The following is a 24819-nucleotide window of genomic DNA, read 5'->3' on the forward strand; positions in this document are numbered from 1 at the left end:
TCCTGAAGCCGTCGTGTATTTTCCTGATTTTGTGAAGGGCCAAATTACTCTATCTGGCTGGTTCTCATGTGGAAGGTGGAGGTTTACGATTCTTTGCACTGTGTTTGGAGGGAGGATGCTCAGCTTTTCGTGGTTCCAAGACCGGGTTAATGGGTGAATGATATCAACTACTGATTTTATGGGGTAGCAAAGTGTTGGGTATATGTTATTTTCTAACTGAGGGATCCAGTTTGCTTGTATTGGGGTGGTGGATCTGTTTCCTATCTCGTGAAAGAGATGTTTTTTCATGGTTGGTATGAGGGAAGCCAGATTCCTCCATAGGGGGCTTGTGGACGAGGGAGGAGGAGGGATGTTTTGGAGGATTGGTTGGTGTTTAAGGTATTTCTCGTTGTACAACGAGGCCACTATCATTAGTGGGAAATGGGCTATCTGACACATAATGAAACGACACAAACTACATATCGCGCTCTCACTGCATTCGGAAAGTATCGTTGACTAAAGTCAAATTGTCGTTGTGTGAGGACTTTTATTGACTTAAACAACGATACTCTTTGCTTTCGCTGACTAAAGCCAACACGTCGTTATGGCAGGACTTTAGTTGACTTATACAACAATGTCGAATAGTGTCGTTTCTATAATATGTATATTTAATTGTACGATTAGGATTTTTACTCTTCTGATTTATGGATGGCTAGAGATGAAGCATCTCACATAACCTCATCTATACCAGAGAGAGAAACCATTTTTTTTTCTCTCCGCCTCTTTCACTTTTTTTTTTCTCTCACAACGATTCAAACCCACTTCTTCCTCTGCAGATCTACACATGGTAAATCGATTTTCCACTTTGATTTGTTAATAGGGTTTTTCTCTTATTTTCTTTCCCTCGTCTGTTTTCTCTTCTTCCGTCGCCTCTGTAGAACTTAAGCAAATCTAGGGTTTTAGTTGTGAAGAAGAACAAGAATATGAGTTACGCTAATATCTGGAATTCTCATCCTACGAATTCTGAACCTGAATATCGTAGTTGTTAGAATCGTAGTTCTTTTGTCTCAAGTCTTATAGAACTCGTTGTTAACACCTTCCTTTCAGTGTTAGAGATTTCCCATGGTAAGGAAGTCTTACTAAGAGCAGTGTCATGAGAATTGTGATTGTTAAGAGTTAAGGATTGCTTGAAATTGTTGCCTTGTTGGGTTTGCATCTGGAATCGAATTGGCAAGAGAACAAGTTCTGAGGGGAGCTCAATACCAAAAAGAGAAACACACCTTTAAACACCACGGAAACTGCACATCATGTGTGATGAAAAGCCTGAAAGAAGATGACTCTTATTCCTCTTTGATACTAGCAACTTGGGGTAAGATATCTGATGTTATAAGCAAAACCATGATATATTTGATTGTACAATTAAGTTGAATTTTTTCTTATCGACGTCCTTTGAGAATTGTTAATCAATAGTTATAATCGTTGGGCTTAAAGTAAGGTTGTGTTGATTATTGTTATGGGTTGGGTGTAATTTTGAAAGGGGATTTATTTGCTTAGATTAAATGTTCTGTGTGGTAAAAAGAGCATTCTTATCATGTTAGTTGGATGAAATTTGTGTTTCAGACAACTACATTATATGCTACTGCCTTTAAAATTACATGTGGATTAGTGTTTGGTGTATACAACATCGGTATATGGTGATTAGATCAGTTGTGTACATGTGGTTCTTGGGATTAATTGTAGTGCCTTTGGCTCAATGATTATATGCCTTGTCGAGTTCTCGAAAATTTTTTGTTAGTTTGATGTAGTGTGAGTTATGGACTAGTACTGAGAAAACTACTACCAAGACTAACAAGTCTGCCACGTTTCTTTTGAGAAAACTAACAAGACTGCGATCTCATTATTGTTACAGTGGGTGTTTTCTCAAGTATTTTAGATGATGTGTTCTAATACTAAGATCGCCAGTAGGTTCGGGAGCTCCTAGGGTATACCGATGTGTTCTCAAGTATTATGAAAGGTCTGACTTCGGGGGTATACGGGGTCTTCTTATAGAACTCCTCTAATGTCTAGTTTCCAATACGTCGCTGGTCTGACCTTGTAGACTATGTTTGGCCTTAATGCTCGATATGTGTAAGTGGAAATATCTTGGTTTAAACTTGCTTTTCATTAGGGCCTCATGATGTTAACATTTCCTATTTTACTTTTGGTAGCTTTTATGATATAGTGAGTTAGAGGGAGGTTTTTTTATGCGAAGAGGAATATGTAAGAATGTAAACATCTTTAGTGAAGTAGTTTTAATAGCTTTAATGATGCAAGCTCTAAAATTATATGAATTGCATTGGTCTTTTGGTCTTTATGTTTCAGGTTTGTTACTTTTGATTTGCATTAAGTTGGTGGAGGACTTCATATTATTTGCTTTATGATTGTCCTGTGATGAATGTGCGCTGGTTTTCTTGATTTCAGAGTCCAACAATTATAGCTTTTAATGGTGGAAGAATGAAACCTCAAACTTGCAAGGAAATACCAATATTGGTACATTTACCGTCATGTGCTTCATAGAGAGTAAGATGTTTCATTTTTGCAGCTTGTATCTTCCATTATTGTTACCTATGCTTCAATTTTCTGAATTGTTTCTTGTTGACATGTAGGTTTTTTTTATGTACTGCTTATATTCTGCGATGTCATCTCGCCAAGCTGCATACAGATTTTTAGTGCCTAAATTGTGTAAGCACACTTAGAGGTCAATCTCTTTCCTAATTAGGTATGATATACTGTTTTAGTGCCTGAATTGTGTAAGCACACTTAGAGGACAATCTCGCTATGTTTACTAATGCCAGATAATTTCTATTGCAGAAAATGATAGTAGGAGAAGACACTTGGACGTTGTACAGCGCCAAGTGACAACAGTCTACAGAAATGAAGAAATCTCTGTGACAAACAGTAAGTTTTGTGCCTAAAAGACCCTCTTCATCTTTACCTAGAGCCTTATGTAAACTTACTATTGAGAATTAATCATGTTATTAGTCAGTGTAACCTAACGTTAAAATAATACCTACTTTTACTAGTTTCTTGATGATCATTGTTTGCCTATGTCCTTATATGCCACTACTGACTTCATTGAACCCTGATATATCTTGCACATTGTTTATCAAGTCCGTTAAATTGACCTGGCCATATTGCAGACACACCATTTCCAACAAATATATGCTTCGTTTAATAATTTTACATTCAGCTTTATTAAGGTTGATTCTGTATTGATGTTAATTGCCAAGTTATGACCTCTTTGCAGTTAAACTTTTAATGTCCAAACTTACTTTTTCTACATGTACTGGCAAGTTCTAAATTGGGCATGCCATTTCATTTTTTTGCTACTTTTGGCTGCAGTTTGTGTTTATAGGGTTGGTATGCACTGACTGTTAGAAAGCATTATCCTTTTGGAACTTATAATGGTGTGAATTCAATATTTGACTAGATTTCTTTTGGTGTTTTTGAGTATGTGTAAACCTAGCATATAAGGTCTGACTTACTCTTCTTCTGAATGTAGTTTGGTACCTTCATGGATGCCGGCACTCTGTTCCCGATGGTCTCTCTGTTCCCGATGGTCTCATGAGGCTAACTGATGTCATGGTTGATGGTAAGATTGTTGTTCCTGCTGGATGTAGAAATGGTTGAAAGGGTTGTGCGTCTGCAGTTCTGCTCTCACGCAAGCTAGTGCCAAGATCCTAATGACTGAAATTGTTGTTGAAATTCTCAGGAATGGAATCACTTAAGAAACCTTAATAATTAGAAGTTTTTTTTTAATGATTTTGGACTAAATTTATGAGTACAGTTCAATGTAATCGAGATGTCATTTGGTATTATACGAATCAGGTTCTATATGGAATTTGAATTTGAGAATTTGAATTTTACTTGAATTTGAGAACTTGAATAATTTCATTTGAATTTGAATTGTCATTTAAATTTCAGTTTAATTTGAGTTTCATTTTAGTACAATTTGAATTTGAATCAGATTTATTTCAGCCCAGTCATAATAACTAGAGTCAGCTAGCCAGATCTGACTATTTTTTTTATATTAAAAAAATTAAATCTACGACGATATCCAGATGTCGTGCGTAGCGGCACCCAGAAAGCATCGTAATTTAGGGGCATTAAGAAAATGTCGTTCCAGAAAAAGACACTGAATCTACGGCACTTTCAGCAGCACCCCGAAAGTGCCGTTTAACTCGTTAAAACGACACTATCTGACTATCTTAAATCGTCTGTTTTCCACTAGTGTATAGAGTTTGGTTTCTCATGTATGTTCCAGATTCTCTTCATAAGTAGGGACTTGTTATGCTCTTTGCTGCTTCGAATTCCCAATCCTCCTTTTGCTTTAGGTTTGATGAGTTTATCAAATCATATTGGATGAAGTTTCCTTACGGTTGAGTCGTGTCCCCGGAAAAAGTCTCTAGTTATGCGATCCATTTTTTGGTGGATATGAGCTGGAAGTAATTGCGTTTGCATAAGATGATTGGTTGTAGGTGTGAGAGAAGTTTTAATGAGAACTAATCTTCCTACCTGATTTAGGCATTTCGTCATCCAACCTTTTGCTTTTCGAGCTAGTCGTTGAAGAAGGGGGCAAAAATATGTTGAGATGTTCTTCCTTGTTTAAATTGTACTCCTAGGTATGTGGGTGGATTTGATGTTGTTGGCATGCCGAAAGTTTGTTGAAGTTCGATTACCTGATGTTGCTCGAGATTTGGGTGATGGATTATTGTCAATTTTGAGGTATTGATATGTTGACCTGTTGAGGTACTATAAGCTTGCAATAAGTGCTTGAGTTGGTTTGTGCCCTCTGTTGTTGCTTTATATGTTATTAGCAGATCATCCGCGTACATGAGATGCAGTATTGGGGGGCTTTTTGAGAGATGTGCAGTCCCTCTACTTTGTTTTGCGCTTCTAGGTTTCCCAAATTTGTTGAGAGGATTTCCGCACAGATAATAAAGATATAAGAAGAGAGGGGATCACCTTGCCTAATTCCTCTAGTGGGGGTGATGTACCCGTGCGGAGTGTCGTTGATGTTGACTGAGTACGTTACGGTGGTGATGCATAGCATGATGTAGTCCACAAAGAGTTGTGGGAAACCCATTTTGGTAAAAGATCGTTTGATGAATCCCCAATCTAAGGAGTCATAAGCTTTTTGTATATCTAGCTTGAGAGCCACTTTTGGGTCCTTGGTTCGGCTAGAGGATTTGATATAATGGAAAAGCTCACCGGCGATTGCTATGTTATCATGAATAGATCTTTGGGGAACAAATGCACCTTGGTAGGGGCTTATGAGGAAGGGGAGAAGAGGTCTTAAGCGGTTGACTAAGATTTTTGAGATAATTTTATAAGTGACATTGCATAGTCTTATTGGTCTGTATCGACAGGGTTTAGAATGGTGATCTACTTTCGGGATAAGGTGTCCCAATAATATATGTAGTGTAAGACCCAGGGAACTTGGACACTATAAATCCACTCTTCCCTTTCTTTTTCCTTGTATTTTGTCGTTGCAAATAGTCACAAATTATAAACTAATTTCGCTCAAACCAAAGTTTTTCAACATCCCTTCGAAATGTAGTATAATATGTTTATTTAGAAGGCTATTATTGGGGCGTCATCATCCAATAGAGGGGCTTCACTTGGATATTTAGTGACCAAAAATCTGGTTATTGGGTACTTTTGATTCAATAGCATCTGTCCAAACTACCCTTCAATTAAAATTAAAACTTAAAAACAGAAACAAAACCTAATTTCTATTCTTCATTCTTCACATTTCAATTGCTCTTCTTCTTCCCCTCCTCTTTCTCTTCATCTTTTTCATCGTAACTCCATTTGAATTCATTTCATCGAACAAACCCATGGTGTATGTAAGGTAATAATCGAACATACACATCTTTGTTTACTTGTTTTTGTGCTTAAAATAGGTTAGATTGAATGAAATCGAAGTAAAATTAGGGTTTTAGTTACTTTTTGCTAGTGTTACGTCTGGGTACGTTACTAGATTTTTCAACCGTAATTTAGTTTTTGAAGAACTTACGTCTAGGTTTAGTTCAATTCAACTGTAAACTTTGATTTCATGTTGTATTACGTCTAGGTTTAGTTGAATTTCAACCGTAATTTTCAATTTTACGTCCAGGTTTAGTTGAATTCCAACCGTAATTTTCAATTTTACGTCTAGGTTTAGTTTACTGAATTTTCCTTTCGTCAACCTAGCCGTAAATTTCAATTTTACGTCCAGGTTCCTTTTAATTCCAACCGTAGAAATTGATTTTACGTCCAGGTTTGTGTTGATTCCAACCGTAGAAATTGGTTTTACGTCCAAGTTTGGATTGATTCCAACCGTAGAATTAATTATTATCTAATAAAATTAAAATTAACTAAAAGATTGTTCGGTCATTACAAAATTATTTGAGATAAGAGGTTTTTGATATTACTTTTGGGTGACCCGTTTTTGTCCTATTAGGTGACGCCCCTCTAATGGAATGTGACGCCCCAATAATAGTCTTCTTTATTTAATGTACTAATGTTTTTGTGGATCCTTAAACAAACACTAAAATGAATTCAATGGTTCAACCAAAAAAGAAGAATAGCATATTAAAATGAAAAATCCATTAATGTATATGTTGGTAACCCAATGAATTTGGACACGTAAAATCCATTCTCCCCTTTGAGTTTTGGTGATGGGATGACAATTAGCAAATTCGTAAGGGAAACGAAAGTGTTATCCCTTTCTCTACTTTCTCTACTTTCTCTCCAAAGTTCTAAAACGAAAAACCTAAAAGAGTGAGCGCCGTTCTGCTCAGATCATCCTCAAACCCAAACTTGTATTCTCTTGTTCTTGCTAGTCCCCGGTTTTCTCGGCTAGTTTTTAGTTTTTCAGTTCTTGTTTGGATTTTCCGGTCCGTTCTTTTGTAATTTTGTGGTTTGTTTCTGCGAATAAGTGCTTGATTTGTGCAGCTCTGTGATGTTAAGTAGACAACAGTGCTCTCAATATGTTGCAGTGATGAACTCCATCCAAATCGCTGCAATGGTTCCTTCTCCGGCGGCTCGGAGCAGATCGGTCTCTCCATCTGTTCTCGGTTTACCTTATGCTTGTATCTTAATTTCTGTAGTTTGTAATACGTTTATTGCTTTGTTATTTTCTTGTTTTAGTATTTTAAGTTTTCATCTAGTTATTCCCTTAGAGCGACTGCAATGGTACGACTAAACTCAAAGATCAAAGACCAAAAAAAAACACTAAATATGAGTTTAATCTGTATTGTGACGTTATGGGGAGAAGACCAAATTTGGTCGCGCATAAACAATTTTACGCATGAAGACGGGCGGAAGTATTAGTTACGTTTCATTTCTGCGCGGAATTATAAATTACGTTTCAAACGGGCGTAAATATAAATCACGTTTGTTATCGAGCGTAAATATAAATTACGTTTGGTAAGGGGCGGAATCTTAAATTCCGCCCGTTGATCAGACGGATTCCAAATGACCGCTCGAAGAAACGTAAAACTAAATTCCGCCCGAGTTAAACACGGTCACACAGCACGTGTGAGATCAGACGGGCGAACATCTGGTGTCCGCGTGATGAATTGTACGGACGGACATCTGCTGTCCGCGTGATGAATTTGTCAGGCGTAAAATATTATTACGCCTGAGACGGGCGTAACCAAAATTTCCGCCCAATAGGTTTTCATTAGGGTTCAGGGTTAGGGCGTACTCTTCCTGTCCGTCTGATGAAATCGGGCGTAATCTTAAGCAACCGCCCCTTCCACCAATACCGCCTCTCCTTCCCAACCACAACCCATCTCTTCTACACGAGCCTTCTTCTTCTCAGTTCATATTCTTCCACAGTTCATATTCTTCCACAGTTCATATTCTTCTTCGCTTCACCGCCCCTCTTCAGTTCATATTCTTCTTCTCCATTCCCATCTACCAACCGTACAAATACCCTTAAAACTCCACAAAAACCCTAAAAACTCCATTATAAGGTATGTATTTTCTACTTTCTTTATTCAATTTGTGTAATAATAATATCATGTATTGTATTTTTTGTTCGAATTTATTTCAATTTGTGTAATAATAATATCATGTATTGTATTTTTTGTTCGAATTTATTTAGGGTTTTTACGTTGAAAATTGAATCAGACTTTATTACTAATTGGATATTCATATTGGGTTAATCAAATCTTATTAAAATTGGGTTAATCACATCTTAATCCAATAGTATGTTAATGTTAATGTTATTACTTTTGTTACTGTTTCGTAATTTAATTTAATTTTTTGTTTTATTTAATAGTTATAAATATTAATAATTGGATAATTATTTTTTGTTAATTTAGTTACATGATTTAATTTAATATATTTTTTTGTTAATTTAATTTCGTAATTTAATTTATTTTTTTGTTAATTATAAATAGTTATAAATATAGTTAATTGGATAATTATTTTTTGTTAATTTAGTTACGTGATTTAATTTAATTTATCTTTTTGTTAATTTAGTTTCGTATTTTAATTGAATTTTTTGTTAATTATAAATAGTTATAAATATAGTTAATTGGATAATTATTTTTTTGGTTAAATTTATGTTTATGGAATTTTATTATGTTGAAATTTTGTTCGGTTAAATTTATGTCTATTATGGTTCGTGGATTGGTCTTTTAATTATGAAATTGTATTTAACATGTTTGTGCGTAGAATGAACAAGTTTATATCGAGGTTTAGTGGTCGCCAAAAGACCAACAAGAGACAAAAATCTACCGAAGCTGATTACAACTTAATCTCTACCGGTCAAATTGAGGAGGTCGACGTCCCCGGGTTAGGGAGGTTTCCTATAGTGGAAGATGATAAGCCGCACGCTACTGAAGACATTACATTTTCAGACGCACCAACATTTAAGTTTAAACATCGTGGATGTCTGGCATCGGTAATTCATTATTATAAATTTATTTCAATACATTGTCCTAGAGTTAAATATTTGATTGAAAAAGCGGGGTGGGAAAAATTGTTGAACATAGAGTGTAGCGTACCCAACATGCCGTTGTTGATTATATTGTTGAGAGGTTTTGGGATACAACCAACACGTTCCATTTTCCATTTGGTGAGATGGGGTTCACGCCATTAGATTGGGTCATGTTAACTGGACTGAGTATCGGTGATGGTTATGTAGTTCCGTATGATTCGAGCCTATACCAATTTGACTATGTCCGTGAGAAGATTTTTCCGGATATCACACAGGGAACAAGAGGCGCGTCGTGGGTATCAAACTCAATTACAATTACATATTTAAGCTCATACTTCAAAGAAGATAAGTTGGTGGCGGCTAATGAAGATTCTCTCCTCGCCCATAGAATAGCAATTGCCTTTTTTATGTATGTTTTGGGTCAATTTTTCTTTCCTAATGCAAAGAACTATATTGATGCTGGATGGTTAGCTGCTTTCGAAGAAATTGATAAAATACAAGACCTTGACTGGGGCGGTAGTGCCTTTTCGAGATTGTATGCAGGTCTCCGACAAGCTTGTAGGAAACAACAGAAGGCACTAAGCGGGCCCTTCCAAATATTAGAGGTATTTTGGTAATCGATTTTATTTTAATTTTCAACGTAAAGTATATTTTCATTTAAGTTTATTTCCTTGGATATATTAATTTGATTCATTAATTTTATGGACTAGTTTTGGGGGTATGAATACCTAGGCATATGTCGACCAGACATCTCAATGACCGGTAATGAACAGAAATGGCCTGTAATTTCCAGATGGAATGGAAGGAGGTGTCAGAATGATATTATTCGTTGTAGGATTTTACTGAATCAGCTGACGATTGACCAAGTGACATGGCACCCATGGGAATCATACACCGACGTCCTCAGTTCTGAGATGGGAAAGTCTGCTAGGAAGCTGTCGGACTCGAGATGGATATTTTCTTGGAATGGCGTTGTGAGTTAGACATGATTTTTTATATATCATTAATATTAATCGTCAATAACATAGTTTTTTATTTTTCGTTATTTATCTAATTAATACGTACTCACTACAATTATATTCCCTTTTTGGTTATACAGCATAATGTTTATTTAGGAGAAAGATGTTGGAGGCAAAACCATCCCTCGTTTGCTGTTCCCATGAAACTACATGTAATTATTGGGCATTTGGGTGATGACCAAGCAAAACTCCTGCTAGCGGACGGTTTTGTTGATGCAACCGAGGTGGTGCAAGTTGTGCAGTATGAAGTATATTTAGAGTATTGGAAAAAGGTTACTAATTTCAGAAAATATGTGACACATCCTGATTGGGAGGTCCAAACATTTGGGTACAGCGGTGACTTCTATTCTACCGAACTTGGAAAACCAGATGAACATGTTCTTATTCCACCGCAACAACAATTATCGCCCGTAAGTGTTCGTTCAACTTTACATTGCTAATTCCAAAAAAAAAAAAATCTCATCTATCTCATTTTTTCATGACAGGGCGATAGTTATGCATTATTCCAAGAATCTGATTTTACTAAACAATTTCGAGATTTTACATTACGAGAAACGAAAGATAGGATGGAGTGTCTATTAGCGAAAGATGAACTTATAGGAAACCAGAATAATAAGATCACGGAATTGGAGTATCAACTGTCTCTTTTCCGAACGCCACACACCATCCAACCTTCCATTGGATTCGGCGCCTTTTCCCCCACATTGCCACCACAAGTGTGGAGTTCTATGAGTCAAGGATCATCTTCAACGTCCTCGGTCAGGCCCATTCCGAGAACGGCTTTTATCCCACCGCGATCGGCGCCTCCGGATACGGGAAATGTTTAGCCTGTGATGACTATTTATATGGTTTAGCTTTGAATTTATTATGTTTTATCTTTGTTATGTGTAGTCATACTAGACATTTATTATGTTATTTATCTTTGTTATGTGTAGTCAGCGAGTAGTCATTTCAATACTCAATCAAATTTCTATCAAATTTCAGCGAGTGGTTATTTGAATCCTTTATCAAATTTCAGCGAGTAGTCATTTCAATAGGCAATCAAATTTCAGCGAGTAGTCTTAGTCATTTCACGAGTAGTCATTTCAATAGGCAATCAAATTTCAGCGAGTAGTCAGTTCAATACTTTATCAAATTTCTATCAAATTTCAGCGAGTAGTTATTTGAATACTTTATCAAATTTCACCGACTAGTCATTTCAATACGACAAACACCTCACTGACAAACAGTTTACAAAATTTGTCAAATACTTTATGTTATTTTATTTATTAATCCTGATGGAAAATGGAAGCATGTGATCTCCCTCACTCACTCTATAAATACCAACACACCTCTTTTTACAATCACACACTTATTCTGATTCGGATAGAATATGGAAGCATATGAGAATACCGCTCACTATTGTTCTTCTGTTTCATCTTCTTCTTCTTCTTCTAATAGTAGTTTTTATTCCTCGGATGATGATTCAATAGCAATTATGCAAAATAACATGGCCGTTAGTATGGGAGTCCTTGTTACCAATTCTAAATGGCCTCAAACTCGTATCAAAATACCAAGAGATCGTGAGACTGGTGCTGAACTTCTGTGGAACGACTATTTTTCTCCGTATCCAAACCAACCACCTAATGTTTTTCGCAGAAGATTCAGGATGCGTCGACAATTGTTTAACAGAATAGTGGAAGGTGTTACAGCCGAAGACAGATATTTTGTGCAAAGGCCCGATGCGTGTGGAGTTTTAGGATTAAACCCTCATCAAAAAGTAACTGCAGCGGTGCGAATGTTAGCTTATGGATGTGCGGCAGATGCAATAGACGAGTACTTACGCATAGGCGAAACCACGGTGTTGGAAGCAACTCGGAGGTTCTGCAAGTCGATTGTCAATGTGTATGGGAAAGAATATTTGCGTGAACCTACGGCTGGTGATGTTGAGTTGTTGCTCAACCAAAACAAAGATAGAGGATTTCCAGGGATGATAGGTAGCCTAGATTGCATGCATTGGAAATGGGATAAATGTCCATCTGCCGAATCAGGGGCTTACACCGCGTATAAAGGGAGCGAAAGTATCGTGTTGGAGGCGGTGGTGTCGTATGATCTATGGTTTTGGCATGCATTTTTTGGTATGCCAGGCTCTAACAACGATATTAATGTGATGAACCGTTCATATGTTTTTCGAAGTCTGGTCACGGGAAAAGCACCACCGGTGAACTATGTGGTAAACGGTCATTCTTATGACATGCCGTATTATCTAGGTGATGGAATATATCCAGAAATTGCTACTATTATTATGGCGTTTAAACATCCGCTTGGTAGGAAAAAAGAGATATTTTCAGCGATGCAAGAGGGTGCAAGAAAAGACGTAGAGCGGGGATTTGGTGTACTTCAACAACAGTTTGGAATCATCAAACAACCTGCTAGAATGTGGAATCCAGATGTGCTTGCCTATATCATGAAAACGTGTATTATCTTACATAATATGAGTCGAGGATGAGCGTCTACCCGGTGAATGGCCACATGTTTATATCATCGTAGCAACCCGACACCGGTTAATATATTAAGAGGCAACAGTGAGGAGTTTTCCCAAATTAGAGCTGAGCAACGCCGACGTCATATGCGCAGCAAAGATAGGCATATTCGCTTGCGCGATGACTTAATCGAACATATATGGGCAGAATATGGGAATTAAAAGGTTGGAGACGAGGACAAAATATTGGAATTAAATGTTGTTTCCCATATGAAAAAATTATGTGATTTTATTTTAACGAATAATTTTATTGAAATGTATTAACTCTATTTCATATACTCATCACTTGGTAAATTAAAGTAAGATGTTACAAAATAAGTTAAAGTTGATTAAATTAAATGAAGATAAAATTAAATCCCAAATATTACATAATAATACGACTAATGACAAAATTAATACATATTAAAACGTAAATAAACTACTAAAACTATTATCACTTATTATTAGACTTAATACTTAAGGTTCGAACTATCCCGTTTTGACGATTATAATTGGCTCCTTTTGTCCCGTACTATTAAAGCCTTTCGAAGTTCGAAGTACTCCTTTTGTACATGATCCAATTTGGAAAGATCCATCATCATGATGCGAAATTCATCGTCTGCGACCTCCTTGGCTATTTTAGCCGCATGCTCAGCTTGTTTTTGTGCAAACTCGGCCTTTTTTTGTTCCATCTTGAATCTTGATTGTTCCCGGTAATGAGAATTGAAATTTTCTTGCTGTGTAATAATTATTCCCATCAATTCCTCTTGGCTGGTTGGATTTCTCTCGCCCGGTTTTCTTCAGTCGTTTAGCTGCTTTTTTTCCCATCTGACGAAGGTATGTATTCCTATGTCTCTATCTATCTGTGTCGTTACCGGACTCGACTTGAGTGCCATCTTCCTCGGTATTCACGCTACTATCCAAATCGTGCGTCGTATCAAAAACAAAAGTCGATCGACGATTATATTTTATATTTCTATGACAATTGGGTAGCACTCTTCGTGCCTAAATTTTCTTCCATGATTGCATTCCTTAAACCGTTTGTTTACTTCTTCGAGCTGTTAATGTTTTTAAAAACAATTAGGTTCATGGGCATCTCAATATTAGAAAATAATTGTTTCAAAACAGAGAGAATACTCACGGTCATTTCCGGACCCCATCCCGTATGATATTCACCTTCCACTTCCGCCTGTTTTGCCGAAAACAACGCCACTTCTTTACTTATTCCCTGAAATCGTTTTTGCCAGGAACTCCAAGACCGCTCTGGTTTATCCGGTAAATGAGCTTCAATATCATCCTTGATACGAGTCCACAACGCAATCTCTGATTGATCGGCTCCAACGCCGGGATCTTGAGATATTGATAAATGAATTTTACACATCGTGACATCTTCGATTGTCGTAAAATTTGGACCTCTTGCTATTCGTGGTGTTGACATTAAAAACGATTCGATGAAAATTTTCAAAATGATTTGAAATATGGAAAACTATTTTTTCTTCCTGATACTATTTTTTTCTTGCCGAATACAAACGAATGATATGAAAATGTGAAAGGAATTCATCTGGTATATATAGGTATAAAATAAACCCGTTATTAACATTCAATTTCAAACGTTCGAAAGATATAAATATCTTACCAACGGTCAAAAATCTGCTACGCAATCTCCAACGCCAACGTTCGAAAAATTTATCATTCTAACGTTCGAAAATTTTCATTTCATGTTTCATAATTTTGCTGAGGCGTAAAAAAAAAGTCCGTTTGAGAGGGACGGAATTTTGGTGTCCGCCCCAGAGAGGCGGAATTTTGGTGTCCGCCTGGCAACGCGCGGAATTCTTCTGTCCGTCTCATCAGGCGTAAATTTATGTTACGCCCGCAACAAACGTAAATTTAAATTCCGCCCCACCAACATACGTAAATTTGGTTTACGCCCGTTAACAAGCGTACTTTAAATTTACGCCCAGCATCAAGCATACTTTAAATTTACGCCCGACTATATTAGAATTTGGGATTTGGTCGCGACCATATTTGGTCTGGAATTTGATCTTTGGTCCAAATTTGATCTTTACTCCGTCCCACTGTGTTAGGATCTCATCCCATAAATTTGGTTATACTCGCCCACTGTGGATGCTCTTAGGCTTGTCAGGCTATGTTGATGGAGTTTTCTCCTTTTCATATGGGTTAGTTGGTGTTAGAAATGTTGAAATAAATGTGATTTGCAGCGGTTTTCTTCTCCACAACAAGCTTTTCCGGTGGGTTATTCGATTATCAATTAGGTAAGTTTGTTGTATTGTAATCGGTGGTTGTTATATCCAGGGGGTACTTTGTTTACCAACTAGGTTTAATAATTTGTTAGATCCTGTGTTTGTGTCTGTAATTTTGATTGTTTGGCTTGTTTGTAAACTGATGATTGTTTGCTACAAGTTTGGTGATGGTCTTCTATTGGAGATTTATCACCCCATCTTTGGTTTGCATTTTTCTGGCAGGTGGAGGAGCTCTGAAGAGTGGAATCTGCACGTCGTGCGAAGAATGGATCAGTTTTGGCTTTTTAGCATCTCTTCTTGTGGAGGAGGGTTTGTCAGTTCTATTGGAAAAAAAATTCATCCAAGTCTGATCATGCACCAACGATCAGCTCTCCCGTATAGAGTTGTCGGTGTTACTATTACTGTCACTGTTACCGTTCGATGGCCCGGTCATTATTATTGGATTCTGGTTACGGGATTCTGGTTACGAGATTCTATCGTTTGGAAATCGCATAACATTGTATTTACTGGTATTGTGTCTGTCATGTAACTTCAGGGTTTTCCCCTGTTTTCTTATTGAAAAAAAAAGAAGATAATTAGCAAATTCATGGCTGCTAATGAGGTGAGGGTACAAAAGTTCATGTATAGATAAACAAAAAAAATCTTTCTTATATATTTTAATACCCTCCCAGTAATCTGGCACCTCCATTGGCGACGCTAGGTATATATAATCGATAGAGAAGTTGGAAGCTGCATTATGTTCAAAAAATCATGCTAACCTAGTAAAATCCTAGGTTTTCACAACGAAATGCTGGAAAACTGCAGGGCATAAAAAGTAGCTAATTCTATCTACATACCCTTACGTTTCTAAAAAATAGGTTTGTTTCCTTATTTGGTATGTCAAAAAAATAGACTTGTTTCCATATGTGGAAAGTCAAATGTTATGATTTTACTAGTATATTCATAGAGGGGTCACTTCTCTCTCTCCTTTTTCTCTCTTAATATTAAATTAAAGGAGGACCACTTCTCTCTCTCAATTCTCTTATATCAAATGAGTGGGGACCAAGGATAGATTATGAAAAAACATGAAAAAGTGGATACAATGATTGGTTTTCTTAATTTTTGTGAAAACCAAACAAGCCTATCTTTTAGAAACGGAGGGAGTACAATGTTCTCAATTTCAATTTACGGGACATAAAATCATTTTACCCGTCTATTGGAAGGAAGAAAGAAGAACCGCGAAATCCAGCATGATCAATCAGATACTAGTCGGTGCAGTGGTGCATGTCGGGTGCCTAGTCACTGTAATAAAAAAAGGTGGTGTTTGACTTTGAGATTTGAGAGTCATTAAACGGACAGGATTTGATGGGAACCCTGATCCGACGGTCCGAATCATCCTGATCGAGCTATGACTTGGACGGTCAGGAAGCTAACGGTTTTACCAATACGTATTACGAATTTGTTAATATGTGGAATCTTACTATGTTTCTTTGAAAGTTGAAACTACCTGCGGAAAGTATAGGGTTTACTCGCTGCAGAATCTTCTGCGTTTTTCTTATTTCACAAATATTGGTTAGAGGTGCTTCCGATTTGATCAAGACGTGTTCTTCTTTTATCTCTTAAGCTTCTTCGGAGTTCTTTAAAGGCGAGGATACTGGATTCGTTAGCTGTAAAACAAGTATGTATTAGGGTTATATTGAACTTGAAGGGATTTTCTAAGTACAGATTTCGGTAACAGAGATTGAAACCTAGGTTTCATCTAATGAAGGTATTTTTTTCTTTCCGTTTTCTATTGATTCAGTTTTCCATGAGAAAGAAAGGGCTTGGGGAGAAAAATATATGCTGATCAAACGCTGAAAATCCTTCGAAATTGTCAGGCACTAGAGAATCAAATCAAGTCCGACTGTGGAAGGAATTCGATGTACAAATTGATACAAGAACTAATATATATATATGTTATGGGTTGACTGCAATTCTTGCAGTGGTAGTCCAAAAAAAAGTGCACTTTGTAAGTTTATATTTCCCCTTCAAATACGAACTAATGTGTTTTGATTTCATGTTGGTATGTAATTTCTCGGATAATTTGGGGGTTCGGTAGTGGAGGTGGCATTGCTTGCTGCTGATGGTGGATTTGTTGTAGTCTTGAAATTTGGTTGAGTTTTACATAATTCTTGCTTTTGTTGTCTATTATGTTTGTGAATTCTGATCTTGGTACTGATAGTATCATAGAACGGAAGCTATTCCCTGCTGAACTTAATACTAAAAAAGACTATTTGTTTTCTTAGATGGTTATGAAGTATCAAATTGTGTGTTTTCTTTGTAATATGTATTTTTATGCTGAATTTCTTGGGTATGCTTGGCATGAAGGAATTGTCGGAGTCCTTGAGAAGAATACGTGTTCTGTTGTGAATATCTTTGACGTGACTTTGTGTCGTCGACTTGATATGACCGATGTAGTGGAGGTGATAATGACATGAGTTATTACAATTTCATCTTTGGGTATTGTGAACTCTTGGTTCAGGCACTGTTTGGCTTTCCTGACACATTACCTTGCTCATCATTTCAGAAGTCAAGGTTATAGACCACGTATCAAGATTAAGGAGACTATCAATGTGGTTAGTTTTGGTGATTTTGTAGGTTAGTTGTCATGTGCAATGTTGTATGGATTGCACAGAACTTTCGAAAGTGTAAAACATTTGTGATGTCTGTTAATGCCACCTATTACTCTTTATTTTTACTGTATCTGCATGTTCTAGCAATGTTGTTTACTTATGATGTCTCTGACAGGTTGTTGGGAACTCCATCTAAGGAAAAGTGGCCGGGAGTTGGTGCCTTGAAGGATTGGCATGAATATATCGATGATGGAAGCCACAGAACTTAGCCTCTCGATATACCATGAGTGGAAGCTGATAGTGTTGATCTCATGATGGTATAAATTCATTACTTTCACATGTACTAAATCTATTGTTATTTAATTTACTATGTCCACCCAGACTAAATGGCACAAATTTACCTAACAACCAAATAGAGTAATCAAAATTATCGAAAATAGGTATGAGAAAATCTAGCAAGAAAAATTATCCGAAGAAAAATTATCCGATGCTTCAATTATTTGAAAATAGGTATGAGAGAATCAACCAAATAGATTAATCAAATTTGGATTGTTGAGACTCGCTGCGATCGGAAGTTTCTTTGGAGTTGATTCGGAGAATTGGGACCATGAAACTATGTGATTTGGAAACTCCATGGTGGCTTGTGATTGCTGATGCATTAGAGTTTCCAGTATTATATCGTATTGTGGATTCTCATGGCAGCTGAATGATGATTCCCTGGCCTTCCTAATGGAATGTTTGTGTGCCAGGTTTGTGTTTCTGCGTACCTTCGTATCATTCCTAATCTGCTTAGCGAGTAGCGAGTATTAGGTCATGTATACCAGTGCACAATGATGAAGTCTAATGATTGACATGGACCACACCTTGCTGGATGATTCTCTGTGAATTCTCTTTGAAGTACTACACATCACGAAACACAAATGTAATAACCCATTCCTTAGTACCCGTTTTGTTTTCTTCCTATTGCTTTGTAAACTAGACATCCTTTGGCATTTCTACTCTTTTATATTCTCATGGTAATGTTGTGGGTCTTGGACATATGTACAAGATTTTCATTGAATTGAATATTCACTTAAAGGTTAATCTCATGGGTACTCTTTTTCACCTGTCTATTTCTTTTAATTTAACTGTACTTCGATTTTATGAGAGATTGATGTTTTCCATTACATATAATCATGGGTTTGTTGGGGTAATAATATGAAGAAGGTAATCTGCATAACTTCAAAAATCTTATTATTATATCAATGTATTGCATCCAATTCATTTTTGTGTTGTGCGATTCATCTCTAAATGAGACCCATATAGTTGCAGCTAAGACAATGTTTGTTTCATAATATTTTAAAAGAGTACAATCTGAACAAGAATATGAATGTTCCCTGATATCAATCATTTAGGGCTCTACATCAATTGTGCATACAATTTAACCTTGATGTTTCAAATTGCATGTATAATGTATAAACTGAGAACAACATGGGTTGTCAAAATTAGGTTTACTTCCTCAACTATCGTAATTGAATGTATCTTCCTCATCCTCTTTTGATTTAATAACTACCTGAACCCTTTTTTTTTTATCTAAGGAAGGTATTATATTTTATTTTTTTTCCGTTTTTTCTCTGATTCAGTATGCCATGAGAAGGAAAAGGGATTTGGGAGAAAAATATATGTACCTGAAACCCAAATCAAGGTCTGTTGATCCTCCCACTGCCAGGTAATCAAAATTCTTGCTTTTTCTAATTTCTGGGGTTTTATTATTAGTGAATGTGATTATAGTTTCGTAGTCTTTATGTGAATTGGTTATGTGTGATAAGGAAAGACTGCTCCGTTATTAGTTATTTGGGATTCAAATTATTCAATTGATTTGGTGTTGTTCATTTTGTAGGTGATTCTCTGGATGTAAATCCCACACGACTACGATCAGTTTTATAGGCTTTGAATTGTGATCACATGTTTGATGCAGTGACCCTGTCTAGTGAACTGAGTGTTACTCTTTTTCTGGCAGATCTGTTTTTGTTATCATCAATTGCATTATTGAACCAATTAAAACATGTCGGTTGGAAACCAGGTAGTAGCAGAGAAGCTAAATCTTACAATATTTTTGAAGGTTTCCGATTTACAAGATTGGGGATGATCGTAGGAATGATCTTTGGGGTGCTAGAGATGAAGATTGTGATGCTTGGCTGTGGGGAAGTGATGTTAACTCTTTTAAGGAGGTAAGAAGAACCTCTTACTATACTCAGCTTTATAGAGATCACTGCTATAGTTACAAAGCATCTGAATTAATAAAGAACTAGCTATTTATCAATGGTGACATAGTGAGGCGGCCACATGGGCAGTAGCATAAGTAACACTCTGCGTTGAATATGTGTTAATTCAAATAAGCCCCATGTAATCTGTATTCATCACTTTGAGAGATGAACAGAAGTTTCTCCGTCTGATTTAAATATTGAAATTTGATTTTGAGTAGACGCAAATTTAAATGGAATTTGAAGATTTAGCATGGATCTCTCCCCGACTCTTCTTTTTGAGTCTCTACATGACATGTGAATCTTACTCATGTCCATACTCCCTAGATCATAAGAGCATATGAAAAGTGAAAGCAAATCTACTTCCAATGAGAAAAACTATCCAGACTTCATATAGTTAACGACTAACGAAACTGTGATCTAATTGAAGATGAGGTTGTTGTTCATAAGGTTATCGACTACAGGAGTTACAAATTGTATAGTGTCCACAATTGAATTACTACTGAGAAAACAGAGATAAGCTTGGAAATGAAATTGACTTACAATTATGTTTTTGTTACTATATATTAAATTAGTTTTGTAAAGTACTATTATCAACTTTTTTTGAGAAATATTATGTAACATCATATTTTGATAAAGATGAAGCCTAGCTGTTCAGCTATGGTGCCAACTCTTTCCAACCGAATGATGATTTTCTTCAGCGACTACACTACAATTTTAAATAAATATCTTAATGACTTCGTACCTGAACAGGTAAACTATGCATTATTTTATTTTTAACTTGGTAGTCTATAAGGTGACATTTTATTGCAAAATTTTTGTTGTCGTTCGAGTAAGTATTAATTAGGGAGCTGACCAATTGAATTAGGCATGGGATGTGACCAATTTTTAAAAATGTTGGTGATTTTTATTTGATCATTGCTAATGTCATTACAGTGTTATTGTTGCAAGTAGTTCCTTTGCTTTATTCAAATGCAGCCTGTGAATCGAATGCCATATCCACTGCCCAGGGTCACTACCTTGGGGATTCATATCTAATTATGTAGGTGCTAAAATATCTTGCCGGTGCATGTTCCGGCTGCAAACCAGTGATATAATAAAAGGTATTTTTAAATTGTAAGGCAAGTAATTTATGGACTGTTTCACATGAGAATTCCAAGGACCTTCAAATAATGTTAAGGAATAAGTCAGATTTATAGCATCAGTTGTAACAGTAGAATCCCTCACAAATGGGTACTGGTGCATCTGATCATGGCTCTTCAGTTGTAGAATCAAGAACAAAGGTAAAATTAGTACTGGAGATCGTATATCCTCTATACTTGCACATAGATAAGTAAGACATAATTTACTTAAGGAAGATCCACTTAAAAATCTCAAGTTAAGTGTTTTCCGTTGTTTTTCATTTCTTAAAGCATCAATATGTTTCCTATCTAAATATTTCGCCATTGACACATGCATCCTTTGTGTTTGCTGCTTCTGCAAGTATTCATGGTGGCATCAGATTGGACTTCCGATTCAATTCTTCTATTATGAGGTAGAATTGATTATCATGGTACATTCGTTACTGATGGAGTTCTTTGGTAAATATTAGGTAAGGTGCACCAACGACTTCAACACAAGCTATAAACTTGGGTTTATATTGTTGGGATAGTATATGTGCAGGAAGTAGAGGATTGGGTAAACTCTCTTCTTGTTATGCTTATGAATTATTCTTGCTTAAGTATCATTAGTTAAATCCCAATTACAATAAGAAATGGTACTTGTTGTCTTCGCTCATGGAAAAGCACATGGTTCTCAACCATGTAGATGTGGTTCGACTCCCACAGATGGCATATTTATTTGACTAAGCTAAAATTTACATGCTTCTGATGACAATATTATCTATGGATTATACAGATTTGAAAAGTGTTATATATCATATTTGTCATGATTTGCGACTCCAATTGAAGTGGAACCTGGAACCATGCATAGCAAAAGGATATATCTCATAACCATAATCAGAATACCAAGGGGTTGGAAGGAAGTTAACTAAAGGACTGTTGTAATTGTCTTAGAAACTTTCACAATCGTTGAGAATTCCATGGGTGTTATCTTGGGTGGACCCATGTAGGACACTTATCTCGGTTGGTTTCTTGGATTCGTAGTTTTGTTAGTTTGTTGTTCGTTATTGAGTAGATTTTCATGTATACTATTTTAATGTTATGGATTAACTATGAAGTTCTTGGTGCTTTAGCTAGCTGCTAGGAGTGGCGAACGCTTCGCTTTTTAACGTTATGGCTTAACTATGAAGTTGTTGATGGTTTAGCTGTTAGGAGTGGCGAACGCGTCGCTTATGACTCCTGCCGACGTTTCCGCGACATTGCGGTGGGAAAATAGAGATTTCCCATAAAATCCATATATTTAGCTTAAAGGTACTCATTTGTGGTTCTTAGATACTCATTTTAGATTAAAGGTACTGGCCAAAAGTTTCTCCAATGGGATTTCTTTTACCAATATGGTGTTTGGATACTATTTATTCTGTCTAGAGGGTACTGACAGAAGAATTGCTTTTACCAGTATGCTGCTCGCTGCACCACACACACCAATTGATCAAACAAGGAGCACATAAGAGGTAAGAAAATATTTTTATTGAGAAAACATGCTTTAGTTATGCGATTTTGCATTGTGGCTCTATTATCTATAATCCTACTTTGGTTTGCGTTATTATGACTTAAGTTCTAACCCTCTTACAATTATTTATTTGTGACATATCGTTTATCTTTGGATGGTTTTATTGGAAGAAGAACTCTTTTATCCGTCCATGAATATGAGAAAGTTATTTTCTATTTTTTATTTTGCGGTGAGCAAAATAATGCTAATTGTTTATTTAAAAGTTAAGTAATGAGTTGTTGAGAATAGTCCCTATGGTAGTTGTTTAAGATTGTGCAGTTAATAAGCACGAGTTGCCTATATTTCTTACTCATTAAATTATTTGTTTACATTTGCGGCGATTACGTATCTTCTTCTAATTAACCATGCTGCATTCAAAGGAAAAATATACGCAAAAGATCAGATAGACGTGAGGATTTTACATGCACTAGATGTGTGATCAAGAACAACAACGATTATTTCGATGTCAATGAACAATTGAGATAGGAAATAGAAAAAAAAATCGACATGGATTTTCAGATTACTAAGTCCAAACATGACCGGAACACGTTTTTACTATTCACGTGTTTAATATTATCTTCTGCTAAGGGTTGTAAAGCAGAACTAAATAATTAGAAGAATACAAAACGAAGTTTGCAAGGTTGCCAAGAAAAGGAGATGTGAAATAAGAACGATAGTAGAAAGCTAGAAGAAAATGAATTCAGAATGAATCGATAACAAACATAAGATGTTTGTCTTAACAACTATAAGAATCCCTAAAATAGCTTGGATTCCAAGACGTACGAGAATAATACAGACACAGTTGTTCACTGTAATAACTTCAATTAGTCAGAAGCTTATAGGAAGTGTAACTGAAATTAGCGGGCTGATCTAGAGTGATGATGAGCTTGATGGCTATCTATAATAGACAGAAAAATCAATTAAGAATGCAAGATCAGGTAATCTATGTCTCCAAGCCTATCTCCGGCTGATTACAGATTGTGGGATTTGGGACATGATATGGGTGTCCATGAATCTGTTGTGTCGCGGAGAAACAAAGATAAAGGAAATCTCATTGTTTTGGGATTAGTTTTCAGAGATTTAGATAGTGGACTGGTGAGTCTTTATTGTTTTCTAATTTGAATAGTAGATGGTTTATTATTCTTTAATTTTTTAAATTGATCAGTTCTTAGGATCATCCAATGCCTTCCCGGAATACTCTAAATATAATTAGTTAGTTAGGATGTCACGAACTTTGGTTTACGTAGTTGGTATGCCGAAGGTGATTACATATGCCATTGTATTTTTGGATTTAAACAGTCTAACATCGAAGAGTACATGATTGTACTTGGATTTGAGATAGCCATGGAGAAAAAGGAAAAGGAGAGATAAAACCCACAAGAAAAATCTGAAGATCTTTTAGTGATTTTCAACAACATTATGTTTGGGTTAAACAAATAGCGAACTCAAAGGAAAAAAAAAGGTTCTGCTGATTAAGTTTGTTGTGCAAAAAAGGTTATGTTAGTTTAGTACTAGCCCAGCCCAGTTATCAGTAAAAGAACAATTTTTTGACGAGTTTAAGTCAGATAAATAAAGATTTTTGTCATGCGCGATACCAAATTTTGAATGACTTCTGCACTATCTTTTTTTTTATAATACATGACAATTCCTAAATCCAATTCAATTAGACTTGGTCTAGGAATAACTGTTTTCGACAAATACATGGAAGATAATTAACTTCTCATTGAATTCAATTTGCAGATAGGCCAAATGGCCACAATTAATATCCTAATTGGTTGAATAGAATTACCATTGCAAAAAATAGGTGCACATTCCACGCATGAAGGGATATATATATATATATATATATCATTTTCTCGATTGCGGCCAATAATACGTAGAAAAACACTAGATATCTTAAACTATCCTAAACACTAGATATCTCACAATTTTGGTGCTAATTTTATTTTTTACAAAGTGGAGCCTATAATGGATTTGAAGCTAATATTTTAATACATTCCTACCAAAACTAATAAATAGTATGAAACGTATAGCTCCACCATTTATCACTTTGAAACCAATTATTTAAAGTTGACGGTCGAAGTTGAAAACCCGTATATGGTGAGGTTTGGTACCTCTAAATGTACTATTTTTTATAGGAATGTAGAGCTGTATAAGGGGAACATATTACTAACTTCAAATTCATAGTTGTGTGGTTTTATAAAATAAATAAATAAAATGTTGCAGAGATTATATGATTGTGTGAGAATAACCATATCAGCAAATCCTTCTCCTAAATAAATACACCACTTTAGAGGATTTAGGTGCTACAACATAGGAATGACAAGAATTTTGTTCTACAATGTACAAAAGCAAATATGCGGAGCACGTGTGTTCTTTCTTTATTTTCATGTCTTCCAATCTTTTATGCAAATACTATGTTACGCGAGCATTCTTTCTTTATAAAAGGATGATAAAGAAGCAAAGGTGTTGTTGTGAAGAGACAGTCAACAACAACATACGGAAAGTGATAAGCAACATGGACAACATGCCAGCCTACGTTTTACATCAAATGATAACCCACATTTACATGTATTATCTACGTGAATTAATGCATGATTTCG

The 24819-nt window shown here is 36.0% G+C and overlaps 2 long non-coding RNA genes across 21 annotated transcripts; both read left to right on the top strand.

The window, feature by feature from the left end:
• The first annotated feature begins 739 nt into the window (after nt 1–739).
• LOC113356016 lies at nt 740–3943 on the top strand. The gene is made up of 5 exons (XR_003362751.1): nt 740–1348; nt 2440–2538; nt 2625–2737; nt 2830–2916; nt 3521–3943. It is a non-coding gene; the product is annotated as an uncharacterized LOC113356016 (long non-coding RNA).
• A 12266-nt stretch (nt 3944–16209) lies between these two features.
• On the top strand, nt 16210–22547 carry LOC113356017. 20 transcript variants are annotated; one of them, XR_003362759.1, is made up of 9 exons: nt 16210–16480; nt 16590–16720; nt 17080–17174; nt 17279–17349; nt 17500–17641; nt 17835–18246; nt 18947–19032; nt 19324–21978; nt 22124–22547. It is a non-coding gene; the product is annotated as an uncharacterized LOC113356017 (long non-coding RNA). The 20 variants fall into 20 exon arrangements; XR_003362762.1 differs by lacking the exons at nt 17080–17174; nt 17279–17349 and having other exon boundaries at nt 19324–21690; nt 21801–21978; XR_003362768.1 differs by lacking the exons at nt 17080–17174; nt 17279–17349 and having other exon boundaries at nt 19324–21690; nt 21873–21978.
• The last annotated feature ends 2272 nt before the right edge of the window (nt 22548–24819 follow it).

The sequence above is a fragment of the Papaver somniferum genome, chromosome 3 (assembly GCF_003573695.1).
Source record: "Papaver somniferum cultivar HN1 chromosome 3, ASM357369v1, whole genome shotgun sequence".
Classification (NCBI taxonomy): domain Eukaryota; kingdom Viridiplantae; phylum Streptophyta; class Magnoliopsida; order Ranunculales; family Papaveraceae; genus Papaver; species Papaver somniferum.